We start from the raw sequence: 17415 nt of genomic DNA on the forward strand, positions 1-17415 counted from the left end.
AAATAATAATTCATATAATAAAGACAAATGGAAAATAGATATGAAACAATTTCAAAAGAAGTTTAATGAGTTCAACAAAAACACAATTGTTAGTAGATAATGTAATTAATATATCAAGCAATGATTTTCATATACGTAAACAGAAACAAACGATTGAAAGGGAAAACTTTTTTAGAATGCAACAAAAAATAAAGTATCTACAAATAAAATTGACAAAAAAACTTTATTTTTAATGGACATATATATAGAGAGAGGATATTTTAATACAATCATACAATGTGCTATGATCAAATCAAGGTATTTGGAATATTCATCATATCAAACATTTATCATTTTTTGTGTTGGGAACATTGCAGATTCACTCCTCTATTTATTTTGAAAAATATAACAAATTATTGTGAAGTATAGTCACCTTTTGTGGTACCAAACACGAGATCTTATTCTTTCTAATTGTATTTTCATGCCCATTAACAAGCCACTCTTTATGCTCCCTTTCCCATTGCCCTTTCCAGCCTCTGGTAATTGTTGTCCTACTCTCTAACTCCATTAGGTTTTTGTTTTTGTTTTTGTTTTTTAGCTCCCACATATGAGTGAGGATGTAAGATATGTTTGTTTCTGTGCCTGGCCTATTTCATCCCAGTTCCATTCATGTTGTAGTAAATGACAGGATTTCATTCTTTTTATGGCTGAATTATATTCCGTTGCATATATTTACCACATTTTCATTATCCATTCATCAGTTGATAGGTTGACTTTATATCTTGGCTATTGTGAGTAGTGCTTCAATAAGCATAGGAGTGCAGATATTTCTTTGATACATTGATTTTCTTTCTTTTGGATTTATACTCAACTGTAAGATTGCTAAATCATATGGTAACTCTATTTTAATTTTTTGAGGAATCATCATACTGTTTTCCATAGTGACTCTACTAATTTATATTCCCATCAACAATGTATAATATATAAGAATTCCTCTTTCTCCACATTGTCACCCACATCAATTATTGTCTTTTTATAAAAGCTGTTTTAAAAGGACTGAGATGAAATCTCATTGTTGTTTTGATTTGCATTTCCCTGATGATTAGTGATGCTGAACATTTTTTCATACCTGTTGGTCATTTATATGTCTTCTTTTGAGAAATGTCTATTTAGATCCCTTGCCCATTTTCAATAAGGTTATTTGGGGGTTGTTTTTGCTAAATTGTTTGAGTAACTTATATATTCTGGTTATTAATCCTAAGTCAGTTGAATAATTTGTAAATATTTTGTCTCATTCTGTCAGTTGTCTGTTCACTTTGTTGATTGTTTCTTTGCTGTCTTTTTTGCTTTGGTTGCTTGTGCTGTTGACATCTTAAGAAGTCTTTAAGAGCTAAATAAGAAAAAATTAAAAATCTACTGAAAAATACAAAACAGACTTGAACAAATGGAAGGCCATCTCATATTCTTAGAAGATAGCTTAATTTCAAAAATATATCACTTCTCTCCAAGTTTATGTGTAAATTTAATGTCATCCAACTAGCAATGCTAATTATTTTTTCTATCTAGGTAAGTTGATTAAAATTTTATATTAGCAAATAAATGAACAAAGAACACATGAAAACATTGAAAATGAACAGAAATAAGGAAGGGAGAAGTTGCTTTCTCATATATAAAAACATACCAAAAAGCTTGCTTAATTTAAACAGCATGAGTTTGATGCCTGAATAGTCATATTAACAGTGGAATTGTACAAAAAGTGCAGTAATACATGGAAAATACAAATGGAATTTGGTATATGACAAATGTGGCCTCTCAAATCACTGGTAAAAAAAAGATGAAGGCCTTCAAAAAACAGTATTGTGACAGGTGATACATTATGATTATATATTACACAATGTATTGTGAAGATCTAATGTAAAAAACATGTATGTAGTATATAAAAGTTATGCCTGGTTTGCATAATAGTTCCACAATTGTCTTCACAAACTGATAGTGGAGGGATAAATTCAATTTGGCATACACAAGTGTTGTTTTCTTGGTGGTGGTTTCATTACTTATTTCTTATTTTTTAATTTGTTTCTGACCATAGAATACTCTCCATAGGGTCCCTGAAACTGTTTTAGCTATCTGATTCACAAAAATGGAAAGGAGATATAAAATTTCCCCTATTGGAAGGATACCACGAATTAGAGTAGCAATTGGGGCATTAAACTGTTATTTGTCTCTTAGTATGATGTTTTGCAATATAATTCAGGGAAAGAAGAGGTAAATACTCACTTATCATAAAGTCGTATTATTCATTCTGAAGAAATAGTATCAATATTATTAATAAACTAAAAATTGATCTTATAGTAAAAATGCATTTTATAAAATAAATTATTAATAGTACTCAATATAAGGAAGTTATTTAATTTTAGATGTCTACTGAATAAGCAGATATATGCTGGAGTAAAGCACATGACCACACCCATATCCATTTGCCCCATCATCTATAACAAACAAAACTTCCGCTTTCTACTTGTGCACATCTTTCATACGGGAAGAGTCAACAGGAACTGGAGAAAGGTCAAAGAAAATGGCATCGACTGCTGCTAAATTATATGAAATTTGCTAAGTACAAACAGGGAATAAGGTAACAAAAGTCAAGGCAAAAAACTAGGGGAAGTGGAATATAGTTTAATAGGATTGAAGTCAGAGTAAGGAAAAAGCTGACTGTTCTACCTTTCATCTCCCAACTTGTGGGTCAGAGCTGAGTTGGGGAGACTGCAGATGTTGAACATATGTGCAAAATTAAAATTTAAACTTAGACTTGTCTTTGGCTTTTAAAAACAAAAAATAGAGGAGTTCATTTGGCAAAAATCACTTGAAAATGAGATCTGTCTGAAGTAATAGTGGGAAAGTTGAAAGAAAAATTAAATGGAGTTGAAGACAGTAGAGGCAAAATATTTAGAGATACAGATGCAGCCTCACCAGGGCAAGTGTAAAATAAAATATATAATAGAGTAAAGAAAGTTTGGTATTTTTATAACAAAAATGTTATATAATTGTGCTTTTCATTATTATTCTATAAATAATTTCAAAATTAAAGTATTGTCTTAATTGTAATGGACCCAAAATAAGCATTAGGCATAACTTTGTGTGGAAACCTCACATTTATAAACAATTATATAATTTTATAAAGCAGGCATGGAAATAAAGAAATTTTTATGAGTGTCAAAATAGTAAACGACACTAAAATTTCTATTATTTAGTAGCTTGGTCAAATGACAAGAAGATGTTTTATTACATAATGTTTTTTTAATGTAGATCTTGATATTATCATGCCTTAAAATTTTGGAGTAGCGACATTTTCTTGATGGATTCTGCTCTTTTATGGTGGAGGCAGATAGATAACAGAAATTAATTTCTCACCATTCTAAAGGCTGTACGTCCAAGATCAGGGTGCCAGAATGGCTGGGTTATGGTGAGGGCTCTCTTCCTGGCTTGCAGATAGCCTTTCTCACTGTGTCTTCACATATTGGAGAGAGAGAGAGAGAGAGTAAACAAGCTGTCTGGTGTTTGTTCGTATAAGGATACTAACCCCAGAGTGCCCTTTACTGATAAAACCATATGGATAGCAATATGTTACCTGAACTCTGGAGAGCCTAAGACTACATTATTTAGATGCTTAGAGAAGTATTGTTGCAGTGCTATCACTCTTATGGGGTTTTCATCTCTAAGAAAATACTTAGTCTCCACTGAATGTTTATACATCAATTTCTCTCTAATTTTAACAGCATTGAGGTTTTCACTGAATTCTGTAGAAATAGAAGAAATTAGATGCTTGTGAAATATTCATGAGAAACAAGCTACTGACCTAAACAAAAAATAAAAGCATTAAATTATCATGTTTTATACAAAGAAAAAAATTATAAATAATTCTGAATACAGCAGCAACAGCATACTTGAATCTGTTTCTACTGGGCTGATGAATTTAACAACATCTTCTCACAGAGCTGGCTGGCAATAAAAATGTTTACTATGAGAAAGTGTTAAAAATATTAAAATGTTTACTTTATGGAATGTTTAGCAGTAGATAAAAGGTTCTATACATGTATTAGACACATTTAGATGTGAAAAAAATGGAATAGTTTGGAAAATTATTTTTGGATGTATTTAAGTAACATTTTGAGAAAATTATAATTTATGAGTTGTGGTACACATAAACATAAGCTACTATTTGTATAGTTTGAATGGATCTGGAAATATTATTGCACTACCAAAGACTTTCTATTTCAGGCTAAACACATACTTTAAAAGTCATTAAAAATGCCCCTCCTCTGTGGGGTGGGGGGAGGGGGGAGGGATAGCATTAGGAGATATACCCAATACTAAATGGCGAGTTAATGGGTGCAGCACACCAGCATGGCACATGTATACATATGTAACTAACCTGCACATTGTGCACATGTACCCTAAAACTTAAAGTATAATAATAATAAAAAAAATGCCCCTCCTCTCCTGCTTCAGTGAAGCTCAGAGTAGGTAGGAACTTACCACTTTATCTATTTCTGTCACACGCCCATCTGCAGAATGAAATACTGAAATGTTTAGAATGAATTACAGTCATTTCAGGTCAGTCAATTATATATAGAGCAGAGAAACTTTAGTCACACATATACTTTAAAATTTATGCTTTCCTTATATGATTGCCTTACGGCTTCCATATCTGTTCAGAGATTGATAATCTAAGCCATTCAATTCACTGAACATTCAGAGTGGGTTATTTACAGTTTTGACTAGAGTATCATTTCAATGCCATATCAATTATGCATAAAATGCAATTATGATAAAATGTGTTTATTTAGTGCTTACAAATGAAAACATTAATTTGGGCTATCCTTGCCAAAAATACATTGTTTTATATGGCTCTAATTTTGGATGTTTTTAGTAACTGGAATGTCATCAGAATTTAGCAGTTTGAAATGCCCATTGGCAGTACACACTTCTCTTTCAATTCTACACATAATAATGCTTAATTTAATAATGGGATCCAATTTGTTCTCTGAGCATGAACATTTTAATTATGTAAAATATAAATAGAGAAAGCTTGGTAACAGAAATTCTTCCTCTCTCAAAGTAAGACAGTAATTCTCAGGAAATCATTTAAAATGAAAATGTATTCACCTCGACTAACAAATTATAAACATTCAATCTGGTAAATCTTAGTTTCTAAATATGCATCTGAGACATAATATAATATTGTGACTTAATAAAATGAAATAAATGAGGTAGTAAGACAATAACATCTCATGGAAAGAGATATGTGAGATAGTAAACAGTTTACCATCTGTATGGCTTATAATGGAGCTGATTATATGTTGTTATTTTCAGAGACTGTAAGGTAAAAGATACAATTATTAACATCTTTAGAAGTACAGTTACTCTGGAAGGTAACATTTGAGAAACAGAAAAATATGAAAATGTATTTATCACATATATTTCTCTCTGTGTGCCTTAGACAGATTTGTTCTTACTTACTTACATAGATTGGTTCTTACTTAGACATAGATTTGTTCTTACTTAGATATAGATTTGTTCTTACTTAGATACTTACATAGATTTGTTCTTAGATACTTACATAGATTTGTTCTTACTTGTAGATTTGTTCTTACTTAAGAGTACTTTCTAGTAATTCTCCTTTTTATAAAATGGTTTAAATAGAAATCTCCACCAGAGTTTGCCATTAACTCTAACATTTTTTAGAAGATACAAAAGGATTATGTACATAGTAAAGAAAAAAGAATGAAAATGATCATAAATAGAAATATAAAGTCTGATATATATTTAGTGGAAATCATTACAGACACATTTCCTTTATTCGGATTGCATTGTAATTTATACATGTGCTTTAGCTCACCACAGAGCTGTGTTCATTTTCAGAAGCTATGCATTTACTCATTTTTGGATCCTTTACAAAACCTATAAATTACTTTGCATATCATCAGTGAATTATATGATGTCAGAAGTGCACTGATGGCAAAGGGTGAGTCAGAGTTTGTAACCATAGAGTTTAAAAAACCAAAAACAAATACTGTCTTAATTCAGAAGATTTCCCTAGAGAACATTTCCCTTAAGCTATACTTCTCCCCCTTGTCTATAATAGTTCACTTTCACAACACGAAAGTATGCTGCAATCGTGTATATAAAACAATAGTAATAAAAGAACAAAAATGTCATTAAATACCATCTTTTCCATTATAGTAAGAGTCAGTAGAGAAATTGTCTGCATTAGATCTACCCTAGAGTATCTCACATTCCTTCTTGAATCCAGTCCAACCACACTTACGACTCACAAATTTCAGTTACCAGTCACCCATGAGCTTGCCAAATTCAAAGGAAATTTTAAATAACCATTGATTTTTCATCGGTCAACATCAGTTGAATCAGCTGATCACTCTACATCAAAAAACCAATTTGATTGCCTTAAATACAATTTTGATTATCTTCCTCAAAGTTCACTGGAGGCCCCAGCCCATTTTCCTTCACTGGCTGTGTTTTGTCTTCCTTCTTAACTCTACTCCTTGGATTGTCTCAGTCCCCAGCCTTCAATCCATTATTCTCTAGTTGATCCTTCCTTTAGAAAGCTCATCCAATCACTTGGCTTTAATTATTGTTCATACTGAAAGAATCCGAAATTTATATCTCTGTTAGTGAACTCATGTCTTATATATCACGTAGAAATTTTTTTCTCCTAATTTAGGAATTTTTCCTCACTCCCATAACATAACTTCCTATTCCTATTTCTTTCTTAAAGTATATTTTTCTTCACAGTACTTACTAATATATGGGACAATATTTTTATAGTTATTTATTTTGCCTTCTATTCCACTACAATAAGTACGCCCACTCCCTAGGACAAATAAAGTTTGTAAAAATGACCATATTATAATTTTCTTTCTTTTTTAAATTGTATATAATCTGATTTAAATAGGATTTTTATTGCCTTTGAAATAAAGATCAGATTCCATAGATGACTTTCGGTGAACCGCATTATTTGGTTCTCAATTACCTGTTAAACTTTCACTCCACAGTGTGGTATACTCCCACAAAATATTATTATTGGTGTTCTTGAAGGCAAGCAATTCATTTATTATCAACTTGTTGAGGCATATTCAATAAATTAAAAATTGTATATATTCAAAGTGTACAATCTGATGATATGATAAATATATACACATATTGTAAAATGGTCACCACAATCAAGTCAATTAATTTTTCAACTCACATAGTTTCTTTCCTTACGTTTTTTGGTGAAAGTGATTAAGATCTATTCTTATAGCAAATGTCAGGCATATAATACAGAGGCAGTAACTACAGTCACTCACCATGCTGCACACTGAATCCTCAGAATATATTCATCTTATAACTAAAAGTTTGTAAACTTTCACCTATCTCTGTCCTCTCTCTTCAGCCTCACATTTATTCTGTTCTCTGTTCTTGAGTTCCACCTTTTTTTTTTTAAGATTCCATGTATAAGTGAGATCATGTGGTATTTTCTTTCAGTATCTGGTTTATTTCACTTAGTATATTGTCCTTCATGTTTATCAATGTTGTTGCAAATAGTAGGATTTTTTTTCTTTTTTAATGGCTGAGTAATGTTTGCCATATCCATTAATTCACTGATGGACACAGCTTGTTTCCCTATAGGGGCTATTGTGAAAAATGCTGCAGTGAACATGGGCATGGAGATATTTCTTAGATATACTGATTTCATTTTCTTTGTTTATATACCAAGAAGTAGAAGAGCTGAATGAAATGGTAGCTCTATTTCTAATTTTTGAGAAGCACTGCTATTATTTTCCATAATGATTACATCAATTTATATTCCCACCAATAATGTATAAATGTTCCCTTTTCTCTAAAACCTCACCATTTGTTATCTTTTTAAATTTTTTTTATAATAGCCATTCTAACAGGTGGGAAGTGATATGTCATTAAAGCTTTAATTTGCATTTCTCTGATGGGTGATGTTGAGCAACTTTTCATGTACCTATTTGCCATTTGTATATCTTCTTTGAAAATATGTCTACTTGGGGAATTTGCCCATTTTAAAATCAAATTATTTGAGTTTTCATTTTTATTTATGTATTGCTATTGAACTGTATGTATTTCTAACATATTTTGGATATTGGATATTAATCCCTTATCAGATATATTGTTTGCAAATATTTTCTCCCATTTTGTAGGTTACCTTTTTATTTTGTTAATTGTTTCCTTTGCTATGCAGAAGCTTTTTAGTTTGATGTAGTCTTGTTTGTTTATTTTTACTTTTGTTGACTGTACTTTTGGTGTGGTATCCAAAATATCACTGCCAAGATGGATGTCAAGGAGGTTTTTCTGTTTGTTTATGGCTTTAGGTGTTACATTTGGGTCTTTTATCCATTTTGAATTAATTTCATAAGTGGCATATGATAAATACATAATTTTATTTGTTTGCATGTGGACATTTAGTTTTCCCAACATCACTCACTGAACAGACTGTCCTTTCCCATTATGTTCTTGGCGCCTTTTTTAAAAGGTTAGTTGACTACATATACATGCATTTATTTCTGGGCTTTCTATTCTGTTTCGTTCATCTCTCTGTCTTGTTTTAATTGGTATATCTTTGTAATATAGCTTGATATCAAGATTTCATAACACTGTCATCTTTTTTCTCAAGGATGTTTTTGCTACTGGGCATCTTTTGTGGTTCCATAGTAATGTAAGGATTTTTTTTTTCTATATCTGTGAAAAATGCCTTTGGAATTTTGATAAGAACTGCATTGAATTTGCAGATAATTTACAGACTTTTGGTTTACAAAGTAATATTATTTCCAACTGTCTCTTCTGTCACAGTTTAATTCTACTTATTTTGAAGACCAAATAAATGTCACAATATCCAGTAAGTCTTTGTTGTAACTCCAATAAGAAACGATATTATTCTCTCTCGCTCTCTGTCTCTCCTTCAAAATTTTTCGTCTCTACTCGTTGACATTTACCATATTCAACCCAATAAAACAATTATCAAGCAAGCTTCTTTATAAGAAGAAGCATGTAAGGATTTTCTTTGAATTTCACATATTATCTAAAATTTGATATTTTATATTGTAAGACCTCAAAAGTATTCTTGTGGTATTTTAAATCAGCTGTATATTCATTTAGGTTGGCATGGTCTGGATGCATTTTGCAGAGAAACACATTAAATAAAAAGTATACAAAGACAGAAATTCCTTTCATTCAAAGAGTGAATACATAGAGTTCCATTGGACAATGCTACATATCGAAAGTAATAATGTTCTGTAGGAAAGTTTAGTTAATGTGTGAATTATAACTGCATAATATAACACCAGAGATAAGCTAGTTATATTAATAAAGCATTCATTTGTTGGAACATGTGACTCAATGTGTTTAATTTTTTGAGGGAAGCATACTCAAACAAACAACAACAACAACAAAATTAGTCTGCTCCTGAAGCCTGAATTCAGCCATTCCTGCTTATTTTGTTAGTTAAGCTTTGTGTGTATAAGATGAAATAATTTTGTAAAGACAAGTATATAAAATTTCTAATTTTTAATGTTCAAATAAAATTAGATGTGTGCAATGCTTCAATGAAGGCAAGGTAACTGAAAATAAGGTTACCAAGTTCATACTTCTGACTAAATGTGGCTTCAAGTCTCTTACTTTCATGAAAATATGTAACGATGTACACTTTCAGAGACAAAAATTACAGAATTCAGAGTTAATATATGATAGGACCATGCCAATTTAATGTTTCTTACATCCTCTGTTTTTAAATTCAGGTCAGTCAGCATAAAGTTAAATATCTTATCCTTATGAGGATGATGAGATCAGGATGCTTCCATAAAGCTTAAGGGTTGGGGGTTAACAGCATGCATCTGATGCTGAGATTTGCTATTCATTTTTAAACACATCCTTGCTTTTATTATGTAGCTATTTTTGATTCCTAAAATGAATGAACCCACACCATAAATATGTATGTGTGTTTATTCTCAAGGAGAGCCCAGAAGAAGTAGAGAAAATTATTCAAGTGCACAGCCCCTCTCAGTGGCACTTCAGATGGAAACACACGTGCATGGTTATAAGGAGGTCAAGCTCTCTGAGTGTTAATATAGAAATCAATATTCTATGGAATATAGGTACGACATAAAAAAGACATGAGCTCTTTGGCTAACTTCATGAAAAGTATTTCTCCTTAGGGAAATTATTCTAGCAGTTGGGTCACTCATATGTTATTGAATTTTTGTCCAGCAAAGTTGTTTGTGCTCTGTTCAGTAGCAACTTTCGTTAATAATTGAAACCTTCCAATACAGGCACCATAGGACTTCAGTAATAATGGGAGGTGTTTCCAGTTTATGAGGTAATAACTATTTTACATTTAGTATTAACTTGGATATTAAAGACCTCCGAAGAACTGGTAACGATTGAGTTACCAGAAAGCCATGCCCTAGTCTCATTTATTACGTGCAGAAAACTAAGCTAATGCTTTGGAGACCTTTAATTAAAAATAATAATAGTTATAATTTGGGAAAGAGACAGATATTTTAGTAGCATTACTTTATTTGCCTTGGATAGTGCCTTTGATGGTATACTGCCTATGAGTCATTAACAATTTGTTGAAACTGTTAATATGGTATTTTTAATATTTTAGCTATTTAATAAATAACATGAGCATGAGGTACTGTGCTGGTTTTAAGGAATGTCAAGATAAATGTTCAGAATAATACTACCATGTTATAAATACTACAGTGAGGAAAAAGAAATAGGGACATAAAAGTACAAAACATGAACATGTGTTGGATAGTATTCACACCACACATTTGTCATCAGATATAAGAGCAGATGTTTGCTTAGGGGAAAAGTTTTGTTTTTTCTAAAAACTTGAAGTTTCAAAATTCTTAATTTAGAGAAAGTATATACATTTATGAAAAAATACTGTAAAACTTTTCTATAAAATATAATCAATCAGAGAAAATAATTGTGGCTAGTTTTCTCATCAAAAGATTCCAATAGAGTACAGTTAGGCAAGAAGAATAAGATCTGGTGTTTAGTCAGGTGATTATAGCTAATAACATAGTGGTGTATATTTCAAGACAGAAAGAATAAAAGATTTTGAATGTTATTACCATACAGAAATGATAAATGTTTAAGGTGATGAATGTGGTAATTAGTCTGATATGGTCATTATACAATGTATACATACAATGAAACATCACATCGTATCCCCAAAATATGTACAATTATTGTGTGGCAGTTATAAATTTTAAAACATTAATTAATAAAATACAGAAAATTGATGTAAAACTAATAAATATTAATTTTACACTTAAAAGTTATTGAATCATCATTCCTCCATTTAAAAAAAAAATTACTATTATAAGATTTGAAATTATTGAGTGCTCTTTTGGTTATGTTCAGTAGTGATATTGTTATTATTATGAAACCTAATGCCTAGATCATTGTATGTGATGCCTGATTAAAAGATAATTCATGCCATTGGGTCATTAAATTTATAATAGGGAGAGAGTTATATGTTTGAATTTCCTAGAAACCTTACAGGATAGGAATACCTAAATCAAGCCTCATTTTTCAAAACAGTGGTATTATATTCCCATTATTCAGGGAAATTGTGTAAGTTCATTTTGCATTGCAATCTAGGAATACCTGAGACTGGTTAATTTATGAAGAAAATAGATTTATTTGGCTCACGGTTCTGCAAGCTATATAAGAAGCATAGTGCCAGGATCTGCTTCTGGTGAGGCCTCAGGAAGCTTACTAACATGGTGGAAGGCAAAGCAGGAGTCAGTGTATCACTTGGTGAGAGTAAGGACAAGAGAGAGAGAGAGGCAGAAGGTCTCAGGCTTTTTTAACCAATCAGCAGTCATGTGATCGAACAGAGTCAGAACTCACTCATTATCATGGGGAGGACACAAAGCCATTCATGATGCATCTTCTCCCATGACACAAACAACTCCCACCAGGCCCCAACTTCAACACTGGGACCACATTTTAACGTGAGATTTGGGTAGGACCAAACATCTAAACCATATAATTCTGCCCCCCAAATCTCATATCATTCCCTCATTGCAAAATAGAATTACCCCTTCCCAATTGGTCCCAAAAGTCTCAACTCATTTCAAGTATTAACTTAAAAGTCAAGGTCTCATCTGATACTAAAAGCAAGTTCCTCCCACCTATGAACATGTAAAATCAAAACAGGTTATTTACTTCTAAGATACAATGGTGGTACAGAAAGTGGATAAACATTCCCATTCCAAAAGGGAGGAATTGGCCAAAAGAAAGGGGGCAACAGCCCCCACACAAGTCCAAAACCCAGCAGGGCAGACATTAAATTTTAAAGCTGCTACATAATCCTTGACTCAATGTTCTGCATCCTGGGCACGCTGGTGTGATGGGTGGGCTTCCCAGGTCTAGGGCATATCTAGCCCTGTGGCTTTGCAGTGTGCAGCATCTACAGCTGCTCTCATGGATTGGAGTCCAATGCTTGTGGCATTTCTAGGCTCAGGGTGCAAGCTACAGGTGTCTCTAAAATTCTGGGGTCTGGAGGGCAGAGGATCTGTTCCCACAGATTCACTAGGCAGTTTCCCAGTGGGGACTCTGTGTGAGTGCTTCAACCCCACATTTCCCGGTAGCACTGCTCTAATAGAGGTTCTCTGCCATGGCTCCACCCCTGTGGCAGGCTTCTGTCTAGGCACCCAGGCTTTCTGGTACATCCACTGAAATCTTGGTGGAGGCCAAGTCTCCTTTCACTCTTGCATTCTGCACACCTTCAGATAAAACACACAAGGAAGCTTCCAATGCTATGCCTAGTGCCTTCTGCAGCAGTGAACTGAGCTGTACCTGGAACTCTTTGAGCTGTGACTGAAGCCAGAGCTATCAGGCTTCTGGGAGAAGTGTCCTGTCCTGAAGCTGCACAGGGCAGCAAGGCCTCAGGTCTGGTGCCCAGAACCATTTATTCCTCCCAGCCCTCTGAACCTCGGATGGGAGAGGCTTCCTCAAAAATGTCTGAAATGCCTTAGAGGGCTTTTTCCCCATTGTCTTGGCTGTTAGTACTTGGCTTCCTTTTAGTCATGCACATATCTCTAGTAAGTGGTTGCTCCACATCCTGTTTATATTTCTTTTTGGAAAATTCTCTTTTCTTCTCTACCACATGGCCAGGCTGTTAATTTCCTAAACTTTCAAACTTTGCTTCTCTTTTAATGATAAATTTCAACTTTAAGTTATTCCTTTACTCTTGTATCAGATCATAGGTTGTTAGAAGCAGTCAGACCACATCTTGAATGATTTGCTGCTTAGATATCTCTTCCACCAGATTCCCTAAGTCATCATTCCTAAGTTCAACCTTTCACACATCCCTAGGACATGGACATAATGCATCCATGCTGCTTGCTAGGGCATGACAAGGATGATCTTTACTACAATTCCTAAAAAATTCCAAATTTTCATCTGAGACCTCATCAGCCTCTCCTTTACTGTCCATATTTCTGTCAGCATTTTGGTCACAACCATTTAACAATTCTCTAAGAATTGTTTTTAAGTCTAAGAATTGACTCTTTTGAGTCCTCCAAACTCCCTCTGCCTCTGCCTGTTACCCAGGTCCAAAGCCGCTCCCTCATCTTCAGGTATATTTATAGCAATGCCCTACTCCTTGGTACCAATTTTCTGTGTTCTATGTTGCTATAAATGAATATCTGAGATTGGGTAATTTATAAAGAGCTTTATTTGGCTCATATTCTGCAGTCTGTACAAGAGGCATCATGACAATATCTACATCTGGTGAGGGCTCACAAAGCTTACAAGCATGGTGGAAGGCGACAGGAAGCCAGCATATCACACAGTGAGAGAGAAGCCAGGGGTGTGAGGTCCCAGGCTTTCTGAACAACCAGATCTCATGTGAACTAACAGTCAGAACTCACTCATTATCATAGGGAGGGCACCAAGCCATTTATGAGGGATCTGTGCCTATGACCCAAACTTATCCCAACAGGCCCCACTTCCAACACTGGGGATCACATTTCAACATGAGATTTGGAGGGGAAAATACATCCAAATCATGTCACAAATGAATCTGAAACACTTCTAAAACAACAATTACTAAGGAATCAGTTAGACAGAAGGAGTACATTCTAGTATTCAACAGTACAGTAGGGAAGTGGTAGGAAACAGTTCTGATAAACTGAAGTGGAACAGTTTCATCCCAAAACTATCCCCCACCAGTCTGTGGAAAAATTGGCTTCCATGAAACTGCTCCCTGGTGCTAAAAAGGTTGGGGACTGCTGGTTTAGACCACATTATTCAGAGTTGTTCTCGTAATTATTCTGGTAATTTGTCTCATACAATAGAAAATACATATGAACACTAAGAAATCTAAAAATAATTTTTCTCATAATAAAAAATATAAAAACCTGGTAAAATATAAGCCTACAATATTTTTTCTCTCTATTCAGGTATAAAGACAGTGTCAACCATGTGACATTTATAATATTCATAATCTATATTTGCAAAAAAAATGTATCATGGAATTTGAGAAGGATTAGATTCTTAGAAATTTCTTATAAATATTTAAACGTGGTCAATAAGGGCATTGTAATTACTCTCTTAATTTGCGTTAATTAGTTTAGACTCTACTGTTAATTTTTACATTCAATTTTCTCTCTGATTAGTTTTCTTTTCCTTCATATTATAGTTCTTTAATTTCTCACCAATTTTATGCAAGTAACTACTTTATTTTATATTTGCCAGCCATGTGTCTTACAAGGACTCTACATTTAGCATCCTGATAGTTGTAGCATGCATTATATTTTTAGATAACTAGCTTATGTGAAAAGAAATAAACTGAGCAGAACCTGGCAAGGCAAAACTACCCACAGATGGAGAACACTTCCAGATCATTTTCAGTCCCTCTTTAACATATTTGAGACTAATCTTCCTTGAACTTATTTTCTTTCTCTCTTAAATACCAATTTTAAGTTATTTATTTTTCTTATTTCTGATCAGGACTTTCTTCTTGTTCTTAGTAACCATTTTCATTTGAAGAATAAATCACATGTTAAAGAGTACGTACAGCCATAAATGTATTTTTAACAAAACATTCAACTGTTAACTACCACTAAAATCAGTGAATAGAGTATTGTTAGCACCCCAGAGCTCCCCTTCCCCAGTGTGACTCTTCCTAATCACTAGTTCCTCCTAATTAGGTAGTTAAGTTTAATTGAAAACCCTTTTGCAGTAGGCACGGTGGCTCACCCCTGTAATCCAGCACTTTGGGAGGCTGAGGTGAGTGGATCACTTGAGGTCATGAGTTTTGAGACCAGCCTGGCCAACATGGAGAAACCCTGCCTCTACTAAAAATCTAAAATTAGCTGGGTGTAGTGGCCAGAGCCCGTAATCCCAGCTTCTTGGGAGGCTGGTGAAGGAGGATCGCTTGAACCTGGGAAGTGGAGTTTGCAGAGAGCCGAGATCGCACCACTTCACTCCAGCATGAGCGACATAGCGAGACTCAGTATCAAAAAAAAAAAAAAAGAGAAAACCATTTTTAAATTTTAGAGAATTTTTAAATTTTAGGGAACTATCCAGTTATTTATCCCCTAAATAAAATTTTTCTCTTGTCTTTTAAAAAATTTTATGCAAATGGTATTATACAATATATATTATTTTGCATGTCTACCTTTTAAAAAATTTATGCTATGAAATATTGTTGTATGTAATTCTTTCATTCACTCATGTTTATTGCTGTGTAGTATTCCATTGACTATACAAGAGGTTAACCAACCATTCTATCAGTGAGCAGTTTTTCCCATAATCTTTTTTGTACATGTTTCTGGATTACATAAGCACTCATTTTGGTAAAGTATATCCAGTGGTAGAATTGTTCACAATAGAATATGTCCATTCCTTTTTCTGTCTATATCAAATTGAATGCATTCATCAATCTACCTTTGTAGTTGTTACTGGTGTCATTTAAATCAACAGTGGCTCCTTCCACATCGTCTTCCAAAAGACACAAGTTTTGAGGTCCAGTCTTTCTACTTGTAAAGACTATTCAAGCTATTCTTCATTCTACTGCAATACAACAATGTTTAAGGAGAGAATAGATGGCTATTAGGCTACTGTTGCTAAATTAATAACAACCGAAGCAATAAATCATGAGCTTCCAACAACTGTTCATTATAGAGACTGGTTTTAAGAGGTATATTTTGGAGTTGATAAGAAAGTCTGGAATTTTTTTACTCATCTCAAGTTCTTTGTTGGTAACTCTTTTTCTGAGTTTCTATGAGAGAAGAAAAATACAACATACAGTCAACAAATAAAATTTACTTTGTAGCTTTCTATTTGCAAAGTTCTTTTCTGACTAGGGAAGAAAGCCATAATTTTTCTCATTGACATTTCTTCAGACGACTTGCATTAAAAAAAAAACTACTACCTTTTAGTATTAGATTTGTAAATACAGGACATGGAAGTGAAACAAAAGTTTCCAAGGAAAATCTTCCTTTTTTCACAACATCAAGTTTAAATAGTATAAATATTATACATGCATTATTTTCATGAATTTTTATTATATGTATTCTTTTAGAGACTTCCACTATAGTTCGTTCTGTTCAAATTTTGAGCCATTGGAGATGTCTGGGGATAGATCCCCTAAAGTGTCATTCTCATCATTTGGGGAATAATCCCATTCCAAGATATAGGCAATAAAGTTCATTAGAAACCTCTTTGCTAGCTGTGTGCTGTGGTTCCATATGGTATGTCTAGTGTATCTCGTTAGAATGTAATTTTATCTACATCAATTCCAGAAATAATCAAAATTAAGGGACATTTAACCATGTCCTTAAGTTTCTGCGTAAAATTGAATAATGAATTATATATTGTATAATGGCATTTGACTATATTTACTAATATTATTAATTTTATAAATTAATTTTTATCAGAATATCTTTCTAAAAATGTTATAGTGAAAAAGTAAGTTTGCATAGTAACTTAGTGAAATTATTTTTCTTTATTTTTGAGAAATATGTGATCAATCATTGCCAATATTAGGGGACAATGGTGTGCTTTAATATGGATGATGACATTTTCCAAGGTTCTTCCCTTTTCACTCTGTATAATCTGCTGAGATGATCTCATTTATCCCTGTAAACTCTACTATCACTTAGCTACACAAAACAAATACTTACTGATCCAGTAGTATGTCCGAAAAGCTATATAGGACACTGTGATAACAACATTGACTCAAAGAAGACCTCAGCCCTTTTGCCATGAAATTTATTTTCTAATATGTTCGGTACCTACTGATATCTGGATATACTCATTTTGACTTAACAACAGGTCTTCAAACTGAAAGATATCAAGATTAAATTTATCATTCTTTATTCTCTA

This window comes from Pongo abelii, chromosome 15, assembly GCF_028885655.2.
Source record: "Pongo abelii isolate AG06213 chromosome 15, NHGRI_mPonAbe1-v2.0_pri, whole genome shotgun sequence".
NCBI lineage: Eukaryota > Metazoa > Chordata > Mammalia > Primates > Hominidae > Pongo > Pongo abelii.